This window comes from Giraffa tippelskirchi, chromosome 14 (assembly GCF_054371585.1).
Source record: "Giraffa tippelskirchi isolate mGirTip1 chromosome 14, T2T-mGirTip1v1.2.pri, whole genome shotgun sequence".
NCBI lineage: Eukaryota > Metazoa > Chordata > Mammalia > Artiodactyla > Giraffidae > Giraffa > Giraffa tippelskirchi.
In genome coordinates, this window is record NC_137288.1 from 23,836,546 (window position 1) to 23,860,904 (window position 24,359).

The window sequence follows — 24,359 nt, forward strand, 5'->3', positions numbered from 1 at the left end:
TTATTTTGTTCCCTCAGTGGTGAAGAACCTGCCAATGCAGAAGACCCAGGTTCAATCCTTGGTTTGGGAAGATCCCCTTAGGGAAGGAAATGGCAACCCACTCCAGTATTCTTGCTTGAAGAATCCCATGGACAGAGGAGCCTGGTGGGCTACAGTCCATGGGATTGCAAAGAGTCGGACACAACTTAGCAACTAAACAACAACAAAATTATTTTGTTCAGCATGTCTAGCCTTTTTTGTTTTTGTTTTAAATCAGGAGAGTTGATCTGACTGAAAGTACAGTTTTGTCAGGGTTTTGATGTTAAGATTGCATCACAGATTGCAGTAAGTTTTCTTTTCTAAGGTCAAGAATCATAATTTAATATAAAACTATTATTGTTTAAAAACCCAGGCTTTCTTCTGTATTATTTTAAAGTAATTTTGACATTTGCTCTATAAGAGGCCCCCCCCCCCTGGATTATTTAGCTAGGGAAAAGTAAAACATTTGCTATGTTATAGCGGTCTGATTCAAATTTTTCTTTACCATAAAATCTAAGAGCTTCTGATATGTTTACCTATGGCTGATTCATGTTGATATTTGGCAGAAACCAACAAACATACAAAAAATTTAACTTTCCAAAATGTGAAAAAATGATCTCTCAACAAAAACAAACAAAAAAGAGTTGCTATAAGTTCAATCAACAAGACTTGAAATCATTTTTAAAATGAGCTCTTCTCATCCTGATAACAGAGGTTCAGAGTACTTTATCTGGACATGATCTTTCATGTTAATGATTTTATTACAGCTTGATAGAAATTGTATTTCTCCCCCAAATCTGTCATCTCATATTCTTTTCAGCAACTGAAACAGCATATGTTAAAGCAATGAGGCATGGGCACCTATTGGGCTTTCATATGCCAGGATAAATAAAATGAATGTTAATGCCCAAATTAAACAAACGTATTAAAAATGCAGATGTTTTGGAATATCATTTCTTACTACTTCCTGGTTTAAAGTTGCCAGTTTATATTTTCTGTGGAGCTCAGACTTGAATGATGAGTGTGATTTTATCTGGATTTTTGCAAGGAAAATACATGCCCAGCTTTGTTAAAAGTATTTGCTTTTTTACACATTCATTTATTCTACATATAATTTGAGTACCAACCATGTGTTAACATGTCGCTGCCAAATATGGAAACAGTACAACATTTGGTTAAAAATACTAGGACATATATAGGCTTAACATATAAAATAATTTATCACTCCACTTTAAATTGTTTTTAAGCATATTGTTCTGTGCGGTGCTTTGTCGCTTCAATCGCGTCCGACTCTTTGCTACCCCATGGACTGTAGCCCGCCAGGTTCCTCTGTTTATGGGGATTCTCCAGGCAAGAATACTGGAGTTGGTTGCCATGCCCTCCTCCAGGGCATCTTCTCAACCCAGGGATCCAACTCGGGTCTTCCGCATTGCAGGCAGATTCTTTACCTACTGAGTTACCAGGGAAGACCCTTTAAGCATATTAGTCATTTATGCGAGCATTGTTTATCACATGCTATTTGTCATATAAACATGTGTTGATGGCAAATTCTTATTGGGATGCAAATTTCTAGAGGCAAGAAATTTGGTACTAATTTAATATACATATGGATACATATAAAAGATTCTAGGCCATGCAGATTTCTGGAAGGTGGATAATTTCTTTAGTGATAAATCAATGGTATGAGTGACATATAGACAAAAGTAATCAGGCCATAATTTAATATAGTATTTAAATAATGTCTCTGGTAATTAAATAAAAACATTACAGATCATACCATGTTAGTCATGAAAGAATTAACATATCTATTTGTTCCATCTGGAAAAAATAATACTCCACAAATGTAAATTATTTTGCATTCCTAGAGTTGAGATACAGAAAAATGAAGGTAGAGCAATAATTCTCAGATAATTTTTTAAAGATATTGTGAAACACTTTTACAAATTATGTTTTTGATATTGAGTGGCTTTGATAAATTGCCACCAAAGTTTAACTAATGAAATTGTCTTGTTATCTTACTCTTCCATAAAAACTCACAACATTTTCTGGACCTATCTCTTAAACCTATGGACCAATCATTTACTTTTATAATAGAATCAGGCAGACCACTTCAAGAATCTTCACTATGTATATAAACATCAGCAATATAGTGATTTAAGAATAGAATTTTTTGGAAAAATATTCTCTCCTTAAATCTCTGTATTGGAGATTTATGGAAAATCCAAATATTTCAGTTAGTGCCTTGAGAAAGAGGATTTAGACTATTATCCAGAAGTGAAATGAATATTCCATAGAAGTGAACCTATTTTTAAGCAATGAGCAAACAAGACTAGCTTCCTAAAAGTCAGATGTGTTTTCAGAAGTCACTCTGCAGTTTTTATTTCTGATGCGGTCTTTGATGTGTATGTGTATGTGGGTATTAATATTTAATGCTTCTCATTTACCTTCCTTTTTATTATACTCTCTTATTTGAATATTCTTATCTGTAAACTTTTCTGGATTACTTATAAAATAATTCACTCACAGTGTATAAAATTCTATATTTAGAAATAATTTAAATAAAATAAATATGACCTTTACCTACATAAACTACCTGAAAGTAATTTCTTTTTTTTTTAACAACTCCATAATATTATAGACTGACTTGATCAAATTTGAAATTTGCTTTGGATAATTTCATTTGCAATACATATATTTGAACAGTTAAATAGAATGTATGTACACTATTCCATACCTATAAAGGTTCATGAATGTTTCTAGTTATAATTGTTATTATTTTGTCTTATATGTACATCACATAAACCAGGCCACTTCTTTTTTATATCTAAAAGCCAGAACAATATGAGAAGATTGCAATTCAGAAAATGTATTTTCCTTGCTTTCACTTTTGAAAGAATATATTGTTGCCTACCGAAAATAGCATGAGATTATTTCCTTATCCTGAAGAAAATCCGTGTTAGCAAAGCTTAATGTTTCGTAATGACTTTTTCTGTTTTCCATATCCACTTAAACATCATTAACACATTTAATAAGATTGTATTCTATCTGCTAAATCCATAAATCTGGCAGCAATTTACAAGTTAACACCTGTGTAATACATTTATAATCTTTTGACTTCAGATATGTCATTAATATGATTATTGTACCAGGCATGAATTATGCATTATATTTATTTTAGTGAGTCATTTGTGTTTAAGGACAAATGTCAGTTTCAGACAGTGTTGTTCTACATTTTCTTCCCGTCCATGTTTTCTTAAGAAAAACACCAGACCTTAAAAAGCTATTGCACTTTAACTCCAACCACTGAAACAGATTTTGAAAGATATAGGTTGCTTTACTGAATTTTAACTGCACAGTTCATAAATAATTTGGGACAAATAGGAAATTTATTTATAGGTGTAAATAAAACAAATACCTCTTTATTTTAGGTATACTTTTAATGTATAAACATTACTTTCTCAATATGTATTGCTGAAAATCTCTATATTATTAACTTTTATTATAAATAACCATTTATTCTTAAAGTTCATATTTCTTTAAGATTTACACTCTAAAGGCCAGCCTATAGCACTTGTGTGGTTTCACACTTTGACCCTCCCAGTCTGTCAAAATAATGGTTCTGCTGATTTCCTGTGGAAGCATATACAATTCTTCTTATGTATAAAAGTCTTGAAAATACTTTTATATAACTATTCATCACTTCTAGTGTTTTATTCTTTCACCAAACTATCTAATTTCTTCTATGTTCTTTTTCATATAAGAATTTGGAATCATTCAAATCATGATGATTCTCTTCTGGAAATGGTCTTGACTTCTTAGAATACTGTTCTTTGAACAGACAAAAATAAAACACTTCAAGTCTAGGCTGAAGTGGTCTAAGACTCTTGCCTCTCCACCGGCTGCAATCACTTCTCTGCCAGTTCACTGGAAGCATTTATGTCTGTCAGGATTATTACGCGTGCGTCCTTAGTTGTGTCCGACTCTTTGTGACCCCATGGACTATAGCCAGTTGACCTCCTCTGTCTATGGGATTTCCCAGGCAAGAATACTGGAATGGATTGCCATTTCCTTCTCCAGTTAGCATTATTCAGTTCAGTTCAGTTCAGTCACTCAGTTATGTCCGACTCTTTGTGATCCAATGAACCACAGTACGCCAGGCCTCCCTGTCCATCATCAACTCCCAGGGTTTACCCAAACTCATGTTCATTGAGTCGATGATGCCATCTAACCATCTCATCCTCTGTCATTCCCTTCTCCTCCTGGCTTAAATCTTTCCCAACATCAGGGTATTTTCCAATGAGTCAGCTCTTCGCATCAGGTGGCCAAAATATTGGAGTTGCAGCTTCAACATCAGTCCTTCCAATGAACACCCAAGACTGATCTCCTTTAGGATATACTGGTTGGATCTCTTTAAAGTCCAAGGGACTCTCAAGAGTCTTCTCCAACACCACAGTTCAAAAGCATCAATTCTCCTGCTCTCAGCTTTCTTTATAGTCCAACTCTCACATCCATACATGACTACTGGAAAAACCATAGCCTTGACTAGATGGACCTTTGTTGGCAAAGTAATGTCTTTCCCTTTTAATACGCTATCTAGGTTGGTCATAACTTTCCTTCCAAGGAGTAAGCACATTTAAATTTCATGGCTGCAATCACCATCTGCAGTGATTTTTGGAGCCCCCCAAAATAAAGTCAGCCACTGTTTCCACTGTTTCGCCATCTATTCGCCATGAAGTGGTGAGACTGGATGCCATGATCTTAGTTTTCTGAATGTTGAGCTTTAAGCCAACTTTTTCACTCTCCTCTTTCACTTTCATCAAGAGGCTCTTTAGTTCTTCTTCACTTTCTGCCATAAGGGTGGTGTCATCTGCATATCTGAGGTTATTGATATTTCTCCCAGCAATCTTGATTCCAGCTTGTGGTTCATCCAGCCCAGTGTTTCTCATGATATGCTCTGCATATAAGTTAAATAAGCAATATACAGCCTTGACGTACTCCTTTTCCTATTTGGAACCAGTCTGTTGTTCCATGTCCAGTTCTAACTGTTGCTTCCTGACCTGCATACAGGTTTCTCAAGAAGCAGGTAAGATGGTCTGGTATTCCCATCTCTTACAGAATTTTCCACAGTTTATTGTGATCCACACAGTCAAAGGCTTTGGCATAGTCAATAAAGCAGAAATAGATGTTTTTCTGGAACTCTCTTGCTTTTTCGATGATCCAGTGGATGTTGGCAATTTGATCTCTGGTTCCTCTGCCTTTTCTAAAACCAGCTTGAACATCTGGAAGTTCACAGTGCACATATTGCTAAAGCCTGGCTTGGAAAATTTTGAGCATTACTTTGCTAGGATGTGAGATGAGTGCAATTGTGTTGTAGTCTGAGCATGCTTTGGCATTGCCTTTCTTTGAGATTGGAATGAAAACTGACCTTTTCCAGTCCTGTGGCCACTGCTGAGTTTTCCAGATTTGCTGGCATATTGAGTGCAGCACTTTCACAGCATCATCTTTCAGGATTTGAAATAGCTCAACTGGAATTCCATCACCTCCACTAGCTTTGTTCGTAGAGATACTTCCTAAGGCCCACTTGACTTCACATTCCAGGATGTCTGACTCTAGGTGAGTGATCACACCATCGTGATTATCTGGGTCGTGAAGATCTTTTTTGTATAGTTTTTCTGTGTATTCTTACCAGCTCTTCTTAATATCTTCTGCTTCTGTTAGGTCCATACCATTTCTGTCTTTATTGAGCCCATCTTTTCATGAAATATTCCCTTGGTACCTCTAATTTTCTTGAAGAAATCTCTAGTCTTTCCTATTCTATTTTTTTCCTCAATTTCTTTGCATTGATCTCTAAGGAAGGCTTTCTTATCTCTCCTTGCTATTCTTTGGAACTCTGCATTCAAATGGGTGTATCTTTCCTTTTCTCCTTTGTTTTTCTCTTCTCTTCTTTTCACAGCTGTTTGTAAGACCTCTTCAGACAGCCATTTTGCTTTTATGCATTTCTTTTTATTGGGATGGTCTTGATCCCTGTTTCCTGTACAATGTCATGAACCTCTGTCCATAGTTCATCAGGCACTCTGTCTATCAGTTCTAGTCCCTTAAATCTATTTGTCACTTCCACTGTGTAATCATAAGGGATTTTATTTAGGTCATACCTGAATGGTCTAGTGATTTTTTCTACTTTCTTCAATTTAAGTCTGAATTTGGCAATAAGGAGTTCATGATCTGAGCCACAGTCAGCTCCTGGTCTTGTTTTTGCTGACTGTATAGAGCTTCTCCATCTTTGGATTCAAACAATATAATCAATCTGATTTCGGTGTTGACCATCTAGTGATGTCCATGTGTGGAGTCTTCTCTTGTGTTGTTGGAAGAGGGTGTCTGCTATGACCTGTATGTTCTCTTGGAAAAACTCTATTAGCCTTTGCCCTGCTTCATTCTGTACTCCAAGGCCAAATTTGACTGTTACTCCAGGTTATTTCTTGACTTCCTACTTTTGCATTTCAGTCCCCTATAATGAAAAGGACAACCTTTTTGTGTGTTAGTTCTAAAAGGTCTTGTAGGTCTTCATAGAATTGTTTAACTTCAGACTCTTCAGCGTTACTAGTAGGGGCATAGGCTTGGATTACCGTGATATTGAATGGTTTGCCTTGGAAACGAGCAGAGATCATTCTGTTGTTTTTGAGATTGCATCCAAGTACTGCATTTCAGACTCTTTTGTTGACTATGATGGCTACTCCATTTCTTCTAAGGGATTCCTGCCCACATTATCTATAATCTCTTTGTTGTTTTCTTCACAAGCTCCTATTTCCTCTCTCTAATGATACCCTTCAAGGTTCCATCTTATGTCCCCTTTTTTATTTTTCTACAAACTCTCTTATACTACTCCCCAATGGAAATTCAACCATATTAATGATTTCAATTAAGATAATGACTCCCAAATATATCTTTCTAGGGTAGTTCTTTTAATATATATTTTAAATGATTTATCAAATATCTCTTAACTGATTCTTCAAAGAATATAGAATCATGTATGGTTTCTCCCTGAATGATGGTTATTTATTCAAAAACAGACTATGTGTGCAAGCTTGGGGGAAAAAAAGAATATTAACATTATGAAGGTAAATGTAAAAGTCCAAAGAAGGAAGTTTTTTTTTTTCTCTCTAAATATAGTAGGTGAACAAATGAGAATCCTTTTAAAAATAACCTACCATAATGCATCAAGAGTGGGAAACCGGGAATATTTTAGAAAAAGAAAACCTATGAGTTCAGGGGTCTGGGTCTGTGGAGGGTGTCTTTCATAATATGGAAGGGGAGAGATAGTATCAACAGTTTCCTGAAGAGCTAACCTTTCGATCCTACTTTAGATATTTCACTTACATAATGGTTCACTGGAATTTTTCTTTTCTTTTTTTTTTTTTGGTGACACAGGTTTCAAATGCTCCCTCAGTCTAATGTCGTCACCTTTCTAGTCTGCTCTTCCATTGTCTTTCCAAGGTAACCAATTTTATCTATGAGAAAACAAACACACACACACACACTTTAATTTTACGTGGTAACATGTAATTTGGCTTCATAAAAGAACAGTAAATCAAGCCGAAGAGTTTTTTCATTGTGTGCTCATTTGTTTTAATAATCTCATGTCTCAAGCTTGTCTGGGGACCTACATCCTCTTTCAAGCTTACCTTACATTTTCTCAGAACAGTAGAAGCTATTCATTTTTCTTTTTTTCTTTTACTCAAAAGTTTTCAATGAAAAGAAATAGTTTGAGGTTTATCGATTGGGTCAGTTCTAATTCACGTCATTGTGCACATGGATATGCACTTACAAACACACACAGTTTCCCTAGAGCAAGGAAAGGGAACATTTTTACTTCCTACAAGATATGATTCTGCTCTCTGTCTCAAAGGACTAGAAGTTACTCTTATAGAAAGCAGTGGCATTTACAGTGCTGGGACCAAGAGAGAATGTTAATCATGATTCAGTGTTGTTCCTCAGTATACATAAAAATGTTCCTTTTTGAGATTCTGAATCTATGAGATTAAAAGCAGAACTAGTGATTCACTTCTTTTTCAACAGAAATATTAAATATAATTTTTATTAAAAATAACATTATAGTAGTTCCTTCTAACACATTTTTATATCCTGATAAATAATTTATCCTTGAGAATATAAAGCCAAAGTGTAATTGACATTAAAGTGTAATAGTCACTAAAATTTTATTTCCTCTTGTAATCAGATTTAAAATAGTGTGTTATACTTACTAGTCAATGAAATAATTGATTGAAATAATTACATACTAAATATTACTTGAAACTATTGAGTTATTTTAGCAGTGAATTATGTAGTTTGTTGTCATGTAACTTACAGTGGAATATTTTCATATATTATGTTTCATGCAACTTATAGTATAATATTTAGTATATCACATTTCAGATTATAATTAACTTCATTGCAATCATTTTGATATTAGCATTTTATACATTTTCATATTATATATTTCATTAAATATATTTAATATTTTTAATATTCAAGTTCAATTTAGGGTGTAAATATGTGTGGAATTAAAGGAAATGAAAGTAGATCATAAAACTAGGTGATATATTCCAGAGGCAAAAATCTATGAATTTGGATTCACTTTTTCATTTTCTTTTCTACTTAACTCTGAAAGCAGATTTTTCCCTTTCATGTAGAAAATAGTGACCTCATGGAATGTAGCAGGCTCCTCTGTCCATAGGATTCTCCAGGCAAGAATACTGAAGTGGGTTTCCATTCCCTTTGCCAGGGGATCTTCCTGACCTGTGGATCAAACCCAGGGCATTGCCGGCATTGCACACAGATTCTTTACCATCTGAGCCACCAGGGAAGTCCAATATTATTTGTAGGTACAGTTATAAAATTGTTTTATGTACTTCAGGATATACTGTTCAACTTTAGTTTAAGAATGCTCCATACATCTGAAGACTTAGGTTCCAACAAAATAACATTTTTGATAGTATCTCTTCATCTTCATTTAGAGGAGCACCAGCCAGTGTCAGACATGTCAACTCTCTGTTCTATCAGCCCAGATCTTTAAGATATGAGAACATATGCTTTGTGTTGGCCAGTTGATTTTCAAACACTGACATGACCCCATACAACAGTGAAGAGAATAGAGTCTCCCATTTGGGGGTTTACTGAGGCATACTTGGCCCAACGCTGTCTTATTTGAGCCCATACAAATAAGGCAGACAACAGCATGGGATTTGTATGCAAAGGAATCATCAATGACAGACGAAAAGATTGATTCTGCTCTAAATTCTGTGGTTTGTTTTTTAAAAGGAAGATTGACTAAAGATATCTGAAAGACTCCCAGTCTTCTGTATAAATGACTTATTGTTTAGTAAGCTTGTCCAGCATAATAATCCAGTTGCTGAACTTGGCCATATTCAAACCTCAGAGGTAAGAACTTATGAGATATTATGTTCATTGACCTTCCAAACAACAACATGAGGTAGGGAATTTTATTCTCTCATTTTACAATCAGGGATTTTTTTTTTCTTTTTTTTTTGGCTGCACTGCTCAACATGCAGAACTTCCCTGACCGGGGATCAACCCCATGCCATCTGCAGTGGAAGCATGGAGACTCAACCACTGGACTACCAGGGAGGTCTGCAATCAAGGAAATTTTAACTAAGAAAATTCGAATAATTTACAAGTAATGACACAGGTTTTAAAAGGTCTTTCAGTCTGATGCCAGGACCTTTCTACTATGCTCTTTCAATACCTTCCCAAGGTAACCAATTTCATTTATGAGGAAACACACATCATATGGTATACATACACTTTGGCTTCATAAAAGAACAGTAAAACAAGCAGCAAGAGTATTTCCATTGTGTGCTTTAGTTTGTTTTATTAATCTCATGTCTCAAGCTTATTTGAGTACCTTAGGTGTTTTAGGATACCAGCATCCTCATTACCAGCTTACTAAAGTTGACAAGTTTACTAAAACATGAAATTGAGCCTCCTAAGTGGGGTTGAAATGCTTTTAAATAAAACACTAATAATTCAAAAATTATTTCCAGACAAGTCATAGAAGAATACTTTTGCAAATATTCTGTTTCTAGAAACTGACACACAAGTTTAGGTTCTGCCTAAACTTTCATTGAATTGGCGATATACATATATGTATATCCCTGGTGGCTTAGACCATAAAGAATCTGCCTGCAATGCAGGAGACCCAAGTTTGATTCCTGGGTCGGAAAGATTGCCTGGAGAAGGGAATGGCTACCCACTCCAGTTCCTGAAGAATTCCATGGACAGAGGAGCCTGGCAGGCTACAGTCCATGGGGTCACAGAGTTGGACACGACTGACACACACACACACACACACACACACACACACACGTATGCATAACTGATTGACTTTGTTGTATAGCAGAAACTAGCACAACATTATAAATCAACTCTAATAAAAATTAATTACAAAAATAGACATATAACACAACTTTAAAATATGACAGCCAATGTGAAATAGTACTCCAGGGGATGTTTACTGTTGTGCAGACAGTGTTGTGATACCCATGACTCTGCTGGGTGAGAGACGTCCTTTTCAAGGACAAGCTCAATGTGAAGAATTCTCTTCTTAAGAAAAAATGAGTCAAAAACTCTCTGCAGTCCCGCAGTGCTAACAGAATGCAGGGGCAGCTGGGCTTCATACCTGGAGAGTGCTCTGAGTCAGAACGTCGCAGGCCTAGGCAAATCATGCTGTAAAGATCTCCTAATTTTCAGTGATAGACAGCAAGCATTTAGCTAAGAATCTTGGAAAAATAATGACCCAGTTAAAAAGAACTGAGAATGTCCTGGGGTGAAAAATAGTGACTGATCCAATCTATAAGAAATAAAACAAGGTGGCAATCCCTCCTCAAAATTTCACAAATCATGGAAGAGAGAAGAAAAAGATAAATCCATAACAAGACAGACCAGTGGCAATGGCCTTATTTGCAGCTAACTGGGGACTTTTTGCTTCGTAATTCCTATGAAATAAAAATTGGAAATTATTCAAACACCATAGATTGCCAATAATGGACTGTCACATGCAAAATTACCTAAATGAAAAGGCTGTATATATTTTTCATTTTATTGTCTGAGCTAAATCATCCACAACTAATCCTTCAATTGATTTCATAAATCCAAAGGTGGAAATAACATTTCCTGTGGGGACTGGTTTAGGTAAGAAGCACTCAAGCTGTGAACCATAGTCCAGGGGGCCAACTCCTTCAAGAATGGAGAAAAAGACAAAAACGTCAGGTGTTCACTGAAGTTTCACTGAAAGTTTCCACTGAAATTCAACTAGAGTAGCAGGCATTCAGGCCTTCCCAGGTAGCATTAGTGGTAAAGAACCCACCTGCCAATTCAGTGCAGGAGACATAAGAGACCAGGGTTAGATCCCTGAGTCAGAAAAATCCCCTAGAGGAGGTCATGGCAACCCACTCCAGGATTCTTGCCTGGAGAATCCCATGGTCAGAGGAGCCTGGTGGGCTACAGTCCATAAGGTTGCAAAGAGTCGGGTACAAATAAGGTGCTTGAGCACAGGACCGCATGCTTAACTGTATTGGTAGGTGAAATGTGAGCAAGAATTTGCTTTTTCAAAAACTGTCACATGAGGAAAATAACTTGAAAACTACTATTACAGTTTGTATCTGTATTAGATAAATCCTGTGTGATTCTTTTAGTGGAAGTCTGGGTTTCAGACAGGTAATGCCAGAAATGTGAGCCTACTTACCGCACTTATAAATTTTTTTCAAGGTTTCAACTACACATCTTGAGATGTCACATAATAAATAAAGTGAAAAAATCAACTTAACTTTCACGTAATTTATGGAACGAGCCCTAAACAGATAAACACATACTCCATAATTCTTGCTAGTCTGTAAATTGTATGTGACTCCAAACCTCATTAGGTGAAATTCTCCTACTCTAATGGGCAGCACATATATATTTGTGAGTGTGTGCGTGCGTGTGTATGTATGTCTGTCATTTGTTGTGATAATTATTTATGTCATCCTAGATAAGGCTCAACAGGCTTTGTAGTTATTGAAATTGGCAAAAATGCTTTTTTAATGAATATTTGCATTTTATTTCAGAATAATACATTATGTAGGTTTTTAAATGTGTGATCTTTGTGTAAAAATGTTACAAATTTACTTCTTAAAAGTTATCATTTTAATTTACGCACAATTTATTAACTCATTTTAAGTGTTCAGTTTAAGTTTGGCAATGTCTATGTATATATGACAAATGAATTAAAATACAAAGCATGTCCACTATTTCAAAAACTGTCCTGTGTAACATAGTACCTATAGGTAACAGTACTCTTAAAATTTGTTCTACTTTTAAAATTGCTGTGCAATTTAAGATATATTAAGGAAATGATCTCGTGTTGTGTGTTCTTAACAAAAGAAGCAAAAAAACTACAAAGGGATGCAAGAAAAATTTTAGAGGTGATGGGTATAGATATGCATGTTTAGTACTTTAGTGATGGTGATGGTATTATGGATGATGTATGCATATGCCAAATTCACCAGGATGTGTATATTAAATGTGCGTGTAATTTTTTGTATATTAATTATACCAAAGTAAAGTTGAAGAAAGAATAAGAATGTGACATGGTCTCAGATTTCGCTGGAGTTGATCTAGTAATTCAGTATAAAACCTTTCATAATTAGCTCATCATTTCACTGAGAGAGAACAAACAAGGAATGTTTCTGAGAACACTTCTGATTTTTATTATATTCTCCTCTTCTAATCAAAATTGTGTATGATTAAAAGCCTCAATATCAACAGCCATTTTGTCTCAAAAATCATAAAATAATATAATATCTGGACTGGATATTTATGAAATCTTGTTAGCACTGTTATAAGGAATAAGCTTCACATTTCAGGAATATTTTATTGCCCTCCTAACACATTAAGAATTTAGATATGTATGACAAAACATTGCAAAGGACTCCTTAAATGTATTTGTTTTCAATTAAAGAGACGAGAATTCATGAAAACAAGAAATGAGATCAATAATCAATCTTATAAATATTTCCATGTCAGCTCTCACTCAGTAAACAGGTTAAAGTGGCATTATTCCCTAGGTGGAATGCTAATGCAAGCCATGATCAATAACAAAACCAAATGAAACTTGTAGCTATTCCAACCCTGCTAAGGGTAATCCAAGTCCCTGAATTCATGTTTCTATCTCATTAATGAAACTTAATAAGAAAAAAAGAAACCCCATGGTGTGCTTACAATCGATCTACTTCACAGATCAAACATTTTAAAAGCTTCATACTGAAGGGACACTGCCTGACTATGGATAGCTCTAATTTTCACTGTCAGTGTGATGCCCATTTGTAGAGAAAACTGTGGCACAGAAATATGCCAGTCTGTGGCTCTGTAAATTTACCCTCGTGGAACATAGCCAGAGGGAAGATGTCTTCGCTTTCTCCTGGCAAATGTTCTAAAGACAATTATCAAAGAAACTCCGTGGAGAGTTGCTGAAGCATGAGCACTCTGCCACGCTCAGGTGACAGTGGGTTTCAACGTTCAGTGTCAAAAATTCCGAATTAGCTGTATTAGAGGAACTGCTTTACTCTCATGAATATTTCCATGCACCATGATCCCAGTCTTCAAAATAAATTAAAAAAAAGGCAAAGAAGTAACAGTTTACATTCCCAATGAACATCAAACAGAGTCATAATTGGTACTCAAAAATATAAATTGGTCACAACTACGAAGTCACATGTTACCACCCCAACACACACATTTAATATACACATCCTGGTGAATTTGGCATATGCATACATCATCCATAATACCATCACCATCACTAAAGTACATTTGCCAATAACTTGAATTTTACCTTTAAAACCTTTAACAAGAGGAGTTTTATGCCATAGCTCTTAACTACATTCCCAAAACTATAATACTATTTGTAAATTTAATATTATACAGAAATAAAGTGTAAGTGTTAATCAATCAGTTTTGTCCAACTCTTTGCAACCCCATATACTGTAGCCCACCAGGCTCCTCTGTCCATGGAATTCTCCAGGCAAGAATACTGGAATGGGTAGCCATTCCCTTCTCTAGGGAGTCTTCCTAACCCAGGGATCTAACCTGGGTCTCCTATATTGCAGGCAGATTCTTTATCATCTGAGCCACAGAGAAGCTCCTAGTGGTGGTGGTGGTTTAGTCACTAAGTCGTGTCCGACTCTTGTGACCCCATGGACTGTAGCCTGCCAGGCTCCTCTGTCCATGGGATTCTTCAGAGCTTGTTAATTTTACGTTCAATGAATAAAGACAGCATCTACTTCTAGCCACTGTATGTAAACATCAATACATTGCCTTTTCTGTTTTTAATACACATCTTCCCTTTTCTAAGTCTGTTACTAATAATTTAAATGCCAGGAGGTGGATATGAGCAAGCACATTTTCATTTCAGTTTAAATTAGTGTATAGTTTGTTTACTGTTTTCCATTTCCTTTTTATCTCCCTGTAGAGATTGCAATTCCGATGCCTGAAAAGAACTGTAAAAATCATTTCACTTTATTCTTATACTATAAACTTTTCATTTGAAATGTATTGGCCCAATGAATTTAATAGTTCTATGCCAGCAGGTGGAATGTTTGTTTGAAAATGATTTCAAGTTTCTAATTCTCTGCTCAGTCAGAAGAAATATCTAAAATGATGTTCGAAACCTAACCAGAAAGAACACTAGTTTTCTTTTTATGAGTCATTTGAAAACACATTCATAGTACTCTCCATTTACACTAAAAATGCATCCCACCCAGGGTTTTCAAGGAGACCCAGGTGGGTCATTCTCACCTGGCATCCTCTAATTGGTATCTGGAGGCTGTGATTGACAGCTTAGGAACAGGGTACACAAACTGCTACAACACTTTTTCCTGTTTCTGGTGAGCACAGGTAAGCCGACTATGAATTTTATTTTGGTCTCTGCTTGTCAGAAACAATTAGATTTCTTCCCCTCATTCTCCCTCACTTTTTCATCACCCCAAGACGTTCAAATGCATGGTCTGCTTTTGCATTTATTTTACAAGTCAGGAACGGAAAATATTCTCACTCTGGGAACACATCACAAAATTTTTTTTATTCTCTGGGTGGCACTGATTCTCATTTAACAAGGTTTCCTGAGCAGAGTCAAGGATTAGCCTGGAGTGATTCATTTTCAGTCTCGAGCACAAAGCATGACTCGGTCTTTATAAATTAAGTTTAATGCAAATAACAGCACCATGCCTAGTGGAGACAGGAGGCATATTTGTAAGAGTACCAATGTGTGTGTGTGTGTGTGTGTGTGTGTGTGTGTGTGTGTGTAGTCGCTCAGTCGTGTCTGACTCTGTGCGACCTTATGGATGGTAGCCTGCCAGTCTCCTCTATCCATGTAATTTTTCAGGCAAGAATACTGGAAGGGGTTACCATTTCTTCCTCCAGGAGATCTTGGCAACCCAGGGACTGAACCTGCAACTCCTGCACTGGCAGCTAGATTCTTTACCACTTGAGCCACCTACCACTAATGACATTAATCTCTCAAGTTATAACCTAGCCCTAAATATAATCTGAATTATTTCAAAAAGTAAGAAAATAGACTTACTTTAGGGTTCTTTTAATTCAAGACATTTTGAGAATCCACACTTTAATTTAAATCCTCTCCTAAATTCAGAATCATGTAGTAATACCTAGAGGAATGCGTTAGGAGGTGTCACCCCAAAGGTAAGGAAGATGATGGATTCAGGGTACCTCTCATTGACTAGGTAGGGGAGAAGGGCTTCTGAAATACTAGAATTCAGTAATATCCTTGATTTCCATGCAAAATCATAACGATTTTTCAACTTTGGCTATCTTGATTTTTATAATAAAGGTGTTTCTGACAGATGCTTAATGCACACCAAATTTTGAGAACTTAAATAGAATTTTAAATGCACTTACAAAGTTCTCTGTTTAATGGAAATAAATGTACATTGATTCATTTTGAAAGTGAACATCCATTGCCTAGTTCATAGTTTCAATAAATCCATGTTGGTTATTATTTGAATAGCGTCATATTGGTAAAGAGTCTACCTGCAATGCGGGAGACCTGGGTTTGATCCCTGGGTTGGGAAGATCCCCTGGAGAAGGAAATGGCAACCCACTCCAGTATTCTTGCCTGGGAAGTCCCATGGTTGGAGGATCCTGGTGGGCTATAGTCTATAGTGTCACAAAGATTTGGACACGGCTGAGTGACTGACACATATATCTTACATGGGCTTCCCGGATGGCTCACAGGTAAAGAATCTGTGTGCAATGCAAAGATGCAGGGGACGTGGGTTCAATCCCCTGGGTCAGGAAGATTCCCTGAGGGAAGGCATGGCAACCCACTCCAGTATTCTTGCCTGGAGAATCCCATGGACAGAGGAGACTGGTGGGCTACAGTCTGGGAGGTCACAAAGAGTTGGACACGACTGAAGTCACTACACAGGTATGCATATCTCACTAATATTTGCACTTGATCACCTGTCCATTCAAGTGACTTACGAGCATTTAGTGTCTATTAGGCACTGAATTAGGAATAAGATCAATAACTGGTTACAAACTACAGTCCTTGTATCTCGTGACATAATTCATTTCAATAACTGCTCGATGTAATTTTAAGTAAAATGAGCATTTATTTTTGTGAAAACCATCTAAAAGTGGATTATAGAAGAACATTTACTCTTTTAAACTTTCATAATGGTTAGAACGGAGAAGGCAATGGGACCCCACTCCAGTACTCTTGTCTGGAAAATCCCATGGGCGGAGGAGCCTGGTAGGCTGCAGTCCATGGGGTCGCTAAGAGTCGGCCATGACTGAGCGACTTCACTTTCACTTTTCACTTGTCACTTTCACGCACTGGAGAAGGAAATGGCAACCCACTCCAGTATTCTTGCCTGGAGAATCTCAGGGACGGCGGAGCCTGGTGGGCTGCCGTCTATGGGGTGGCACAGAGTCGGACACGACTGAAGCGACTTAGCAGCAGCAGCAGCAGCAGCAGCAGCAGCAGCAATGATTAGAAATAAAATAACGTTGTTTTTTTTTAAAAAAAAAAAAAAAAAAAAAACCAACAACTGTGTTTGTCCAGATTTAGTGATCACTTTGAAAACCATTCATGTTATTGCTGGAAGAAGTTTCTACCACAATTTTCTAAATAAAAGTATATTCTCTAACAAAGTCAAAGGTGAAGCAAAAATTATCCTAACTTGTTGAAAGCTGTATTTTCCAGACAATAGTCCTGAAGATTCCCAGTAGGAAAGTTGTCCACAGCTCCTTTCTCGACAGATTGAAAAAGGAAGGAGAACATCAAATGTATCATTCAAAGATTGATTTCATCTATTTTGTGTGTTGGCAGTTGGTAAAATATATACTGCACTGCTTGTCATGTGTCAACACTTCTTCATTTCTTAAAAGTGGAAAAATGTCCCTTATTTCTATGAAATGACAAAATTTCATCTATGTCCTTGGGTTGAAAGCTTAGTAATGTTTTTCTCTCTTCAATAAGTACCTGTCCTGGTACAGGAGGCTTTCTTGTTTATTTAATAACATTTTAACATGTTAATATGTTTGATAACCTGCTAACATGTTTAATGACATGTTCTTTAATAACAATTGCCAACATGAGAAGAAGTTACTTTGACTTATCAAAAGATGCATAGATGAATGGATATAAACTGATAGATAGACAGACGTAGGAATGCATGATAGATGGATGAGAAAGAGAAAATGAGGAAAAAGAGGAGGTAGGGAAGAGGGGGAGAAGAGAGAGTGAATTATCTATAGGTGTAGACACAGTATAGTTGTGTGTGTTATATCTCCTGATTGTCAGAATATTTTGTAACACACAATATGTTTCAGTCTAGGCAACTTCCAATGTTATCAATATTGAATTAGTAATTTCCTTATTTTAGAAATAGAAATGTGAGATATTTATCATTACACGTAAATTAAGCTTTTGTGCTGGCACAGCTATCTTTAAAATATACCACAGTGTTAACTGGTTGTTCATACATTGCTTCCTTTTTTTTGTTTTTAGGAAAATAGAGAATGTGAGCATGAATATTTTTGAAAACAGTAGCACACTTGCACACATAAAGACATAGACAATCACTTTAAACTGTTGATTTCCATAAGAATACGGAACGCATGTTGGCAACTTGCTTTGCTAATAGATACTCAGTTCTAGCAAATACAGAAGCAGACATTGTAATTTCTCTCAGCTATCCATCCCAAAAGTCCAGCAAATATTTTAGCAAAGTTCACTGAAGATACAAAATTCACTGCCATGTTAATATGGAAACTTTGCCTTCTGAAACAAATTAGATAGTATGCGCATCATAGAGTTTAACACAATATTTTCCATTAAAACTTAAAAGAAAATTATGTTTTTATAATAGCATTTATTTTTCTATATGACCCTACAATTTCTGCTTTTTTACTGCTTTATATTCTGGGTATGATCATTTTCTTTAAACATCAACAATAAAATGATATTATTACTTTCCAAACATTTTTACATCAAAATATGATCAGAAATACACATTCAATGATTTTTCTCTTATACCTGTATTTTATTTTCTGTAGATCAGTCTTCTGTGGCAGTTAAGCACATTTTTTTGGAGAATAAAATGTGTCTTAGTCCATGTAATTTCTGTGTCTTTATAGATAATATCCAAGCCATGTAAAGAAGAGAATACCTCTTATCTCATATGCAATCCAGTGATCTCTTAGTATACCAGCATAATTATAATCAGTTTCTTTACTAGTAGCTCAACTTAAGATAAACTAAAATTTTAAATCCATTGATTATAGAAAGGGTCTAACAGGGACATAATATCTCTTGTGAAGTCAGAGGTGTCATTGGCTTTAATTTTATAAACTTATCATCAGATTTGCTCTGAAACATGAAATACAGTGTTATCAGTTGTAATCACTGATTCACGTGAGCTAGAATTGCAGGTAGGCTATTTTGTACTCACAAGGGAGAATGTGATTTAAATTCCATGCAAATAGAAAAATAAATCTAAAACATTACTTTATAGCAAAATTAATTAGTATTCCTTTGGGAGCTCTCAGTACCCATATTTCCACATTACATTAATTTAGCTATAAATATATTCAACCTACCAAAAATTAGAATTAAAATTATGGGCTGTCTTAAGGCCAAGCCAGAAACCAAGAAAAAGAAAAATGAGATAGGAGGGTGTGTTATTTAGAGATGTATCCACTGAGTTTCTGCCTGTCATCTCCCCCTCTCCTCCCTACTCCTTCTCCTCCTCTTGTCTCTCCTTTCCTCCCCTCTCTGCCCAAGCATACAGAATAGAAAGTAATGAACTCACATGCTTTTTTTGAAAAATAAATAAACGCACTTCTTGGGACAGCTTTTGTACTTGGTTTAATATGTACACTAACTTTTGTTGTTCGGTCCCTAAGCCGTATCCGACTCTTGGCGACTCCATGGACTGTGGTTTCCAGACTCCTCCATCCATGGGATTCTCCAGGCAAGAATACTGGAGTGGGTTGCCGTTTCCTTCTCCAGGGGATCTTCCCGACCTAAGAGTCGAACCCATATCTCCTGCATTGGTTCTTAAAGGGGATTCTTTACTACTGAACCACCAGGGAAGAACCATTTGGACTGATAAAATAGCCATTATAAGCACTTGACTTCCAAATATAATATTTTTTAATATTTCTCTAAATACAAATGATGCAATGCAAAAATTTGAAAATGTCATAGAAATCAATGAAAAGGGGATTAATCATTTTCTGTTCATAGTGTTATAAATGTGTTTCATGAATTTCTATGCTTCAGAGTTATAGCTAGTAGAATTGCATATTTATGTAAAGATAATTAAACATCTTTAGGCATATATACATACTTTTGTTATATTTTGCAAAAATTGAAAATTTATTTTTCCTTGATGAAGTTATAAAATTCTAATTTACTCACCAAATTCTTATGGTGACTATTTTTACTGCCCCCCAAAGAATTTAATATCATTTCTTCGTATAGTGGGGAAAATATCATATTTGGCTAACTGTCATTTGCTTATAAATCATTTATATCAAGAAGCATTTGTTAATCACCTATCCTATACCAACAATTATTCTTTTGATAAATTCTGGGACTATAACAGGGACCAGAACAGTCAAAAATCTTCCTTTTATGAAGTTTGCATTCTACGGCAGAAAGAAAGTAAACATAACAAGGCAATCTTGTGATACCCTGTGCATGCGGTCTAAGTCTCTTCAGTAGTGTCCAACTCTTTTCAACCCTATGGTCAGGCTCCTCTGTCCATAGGAGTCTCAGGCAAGAAATGTGTCTTAGTTGCCATGCCCTCCTCCAGGGGATCTTCCTGATCCAGGGATTGAACCAGAGTATCTTGTGTCTCCTGCAATTGGTAGGCAGGTTGTTTACCACTAACATCACCTGGGAAGCCCTGTAGTATTCTAGATCTAAGGAGGGGGAAAAGGGATAGGGACTCTTGGGATGGTGGTGGTATTCATTTTTAAAGAGAGTAATTGTTGTTGATTTTAGTGGGCAGGTAGCGTTTGAACAAGGACTGGAGTGAGATGAGTGAGCAAACCATTTGGAGATCTGGTGATTGACTTTTCCAGACAGACAGCCTGACGTGTGCAAAAGCTTGGAGGAAAGAACGTGCCTGTTATGCCCTAGACAGTGGACTGGGGAGTGATAGGAGAGCAAGCCGAGGAGGTGATTTTGCTTTTACTCTGAAAGGTATAGGGCTTCTCTGGTGGCTCGGGGGTAAAGCCTGGATTTCTGGCCTGAAATCCAGGAGACACCAGAGACGCAGTTTTGATCTCTGGAGTCGGGAAGTTCCCCTGTAGAAGGGCATGGCAACCTACTCCAGTATTCTTGCCTGGAGAATCCCATGGACAGAGGAGCCTGGTGGGCCATGGTCCATGGGGCCGCAGAGGGTCGGACACTACTGAAGCCCCTGAGTGGGAAAGGAAGCCACAGATGGCTTAGAGGCAAGGACTGACATCATCTGTCTTTCATTTTAATAAGATCGTGCTGGCAGCTGGGCTAAGAAGATGCTGCAGGCGTGGACCTGCCGGTCCAGTGGTTTCAAAGTGGTCAGATTCTAAATATGCTGAAAGTTGAGCCAAGAGGATTTATTGATCAAAAGAGAGAAGCTAAGCACGACTTCATTCTGCTTTTGGCTGCAAGTTAGAAAAGCTAAAAATGACTTCATTTTGCTTTGCCTTAGGAGCAATGGAAAGTATACAACTATATATGGTCAGAGCAGAAAGACCAGAAATTTGCCTCACTTCTCAGGTGGCGCAGTGGTAAAGAATCTACCTGCAAATATAGGAGAGGTGAGTTCAACCCCCTGGGTCAGAAAGATCCCCCTGGAAGAGGAAGTGGCAACCTGCTCCAATATTTTTGCCTGAGAAATTCCGTGGACAGAGGAGCTCGGCAGGCTACAGCCCTTGGGGTCACAAAGAGTCTGAAACAACTGAGTGTGCGTGCACTCACAAGACTAGGGTGCTCATTAGATGGACTGGTGGAGAGGTCACCTATCAGCTGACTAGGAGACCGGAGTTAGCAGCATCGACCTACAAGCTTCAGAAAATCTGTGAAGCTTAATTTCTAGATGAGATCCTCAAGGGCGTACATGGTGACAGAGAAGAGAAGAGACCAAAGGCTAAGCCTGGAAATCTCTAAAATTAGTAAATTAAGATAAAGTAGAGGAACAGCAAAGGAGAAAGAGGATGGGCAGTGGTGAAATAAGAGGGAGCCTAGAAAACATGGTCGAGCAAAGGCATTGTTAGGAGAAGGGAGTGGTTGACTGCTCAGTAATGCTGAGGGTTATGGAAGAGGAATAACGAGCTTGTTTTCAGAGTTCGCCATTGCTCGGTCATCAAGGACCTTTCAGTTTGTAGGCTGCATGTGTGGTTTATTAGAGACTGGGAGACATATTACATAGAGTCAAGGGAAGTCTAGGTAAAAAAATAATGAATCTGGAGTGAATGTTGCTGTTAAGAGAAATCTCCTTTTTACATGAAAGAAACAAGACTGTATTTAAATGATAATGAGGATGACCCAGAAGGGAGATAAATGAGGATTCAAGTGACAGGGGAAAATAGATGGAGTCATGCCTTTAAGAGGACAATATGGGGCAATATTTAGTGCTTAAGTAGCACGCGTTTCTTGTAGAGGAAGGTCCTGAATACACAAATGGATTGAAAAGAACTGCTTAGCTGTGTGGAATTTAGAAACGTGTTTTGGTGTTCTCAATAGCTGAAGCCTTTTACATGAAATAATATTGATAATTTGTTATTCTTCATTCTTGTGTATTATTTTTTTTAAAGAAGAACGTTCCTTCTCACTCTAACACGAGGGAAGACATTATATGAACAGGGATGCAGAAGAACTGTGGATTTGGAAGGTTGTAAGAGTTTTCATATGATAACTGAAATTTTCTTAGTCAAGTGAGAAGCAAGGCTATCACTTACTTGAGTGTGTGAAAGCTGTGGGAAAACCGAGGAGAAAGAAGACTATGGGAAACAGCCATTTAGGAAAACTGGAAAGCAAATGTAATTAGGAATTGTAATACGGTATCCCTGCCAGTTTGGCAAATAGGACCAACATGATATTCATGTTTCTGGATTTTATTTTTCTCCAGCCAACTATAGATACAGGTGCAGAAGAGGTGTGGAATTGGAATACAGTGAGATTTTTTCTTTTTTGTTTTTGAAGAGAGTAGCAGGAAGTTAGAAAGAAACAATCCAGCATATTGTTATACAAATAAGGGAATCTTAGACTTGTTTATGACGTTCATTTATTTTGAAGGTATATTTGCTATTTGTGAGCTCTTTTATGATATTACCTACAGATCTATATGAAAACATTTTCTCTTTATAATGCTTCCCACGATATGTAAGAGAGAATTTTCTGCAATATGTAAATAAAATTTAAAAATACTTTGTTATTTAGGAAAACTATATGGTCTTGATAAAGCTGGTGCTTTATTTTGATGCAGATGAATTGGTTTCTACTGAATCATCAATATTTTGATACTTTGTTTTTTCATACTTGGACATTCTAGCTTGCTCAATAACATTAATTCTTTGATTATTCTCAGCTGTTGTGAAAATAAAAATTTTAATAAGAGTAAAGAGTAAATCACCTTTATAATTATGTCAACATTATAAAAAGCAGACTAAATTATAATAAATGAGTCCACATAGGAGACATATTTGTGAAACAAGTTTCACTAAGACAGAGGTACTTGGATTTAAAATCTAATCATATTTACTAAAAATAATCAATTAGTTTCTGGGTATACAAATAAGGAAGGGAATTAGGTTGAGGGAAAAACTTCCATATTCATTTTCTGGAAATATTTGAGGCAACAATTAATTGAAATTGAATTGCAAATTAGTACTTGTCTACACTCTGTTAGAAATCTGTGAGCAGGTCAAGAAATAACAGAACTGGACATGGAACAACAGACTGGTTCCAAATTGGGAAAGGAGTACGTCAAGGCTATATATTGTCACCCTGCTTATTTAACTTGTATGCAGAGTGCATTGTGCGAAATGCTGGGCTGGATGAAGCACAAGCTGGAATCAAGATTGCCGGGAGAAATATCAATAACCTCAGATATGCAGATGACACCACCCTTATGGCAGAAAGTGAAGAAGAACTAAAGAGCCTCTTGAGGAAAGTGAAAGAGGAGAGTGAAAAAGTTGGCTTAAAACTTAACATTCAGAAAACTAAGATCATGGCATCTGGTCCCATCACTTCATGGCAAGTAGATGGGGAAACAGTGAGAGACTTTATTTTTGGGCCCTCCAAAATCACGCAGAAGGTGACTGCAGCCATGAAATTAAAACACACGTGCTCTTTGGAAGAAAAGTTATGACCAACCTAGACAGCATATTAAAAAGGAGAGACATTACTTTGCCAACAAAAGTCCATCTAGTCAAAGCTATGGTTTTCCCAGTAGTCATGTATGGATGTGAAAGTTGGACTATAAAGAAAGCTGAGTGCCAAAGAATTGATGCTTTTGAACTGTGGTGTTGGAGAAGACTCTTGAGAGTCCCTTGGACTGCAAGGAGATCAAAGCAGTCAGTCCTAAAGGAAATCAGTCCTGAATATTCATTGGAAGGACTAATCCTGAAGCTGAAACTCCAATATTTTGGCCACCTGATGTGAAGAACTGACTCATTGGAAAAGACCCTGATGCTGGGAAAGATTGAAGGTGGGAGGAGAAGGGGATGACAGGGGATGAGATGGTTGGGTGGCATCACCGACTCTATGGACA

At 36.7% G+C, this 24,359-nt stretch overlaps 1 long non-coding RNA gene across 2 annotated transcripts in view; it reads right to left on the bottom strand.

Moving 5' to 3' along the window:
• The window catches only part of LOC145534669 (uncharacterized), a 99,426-nt gene that overhangs the window by 26,352 nt on the left and 48,715 nt on the right, over positions 1 to 24,359 (bottom strand). For both annotated transcript variants that reach the window (XR_014074860.1, XR_014074859.1), the window contains one exon: positions 7,393 to 7,523. This is a non-coding gene — a long non-coding RNA (uncharacterized LOC145534669). The remainder of the gene's footprint in view (positions 1 to 7,392; positions 7,524 to 24,359) is intronic.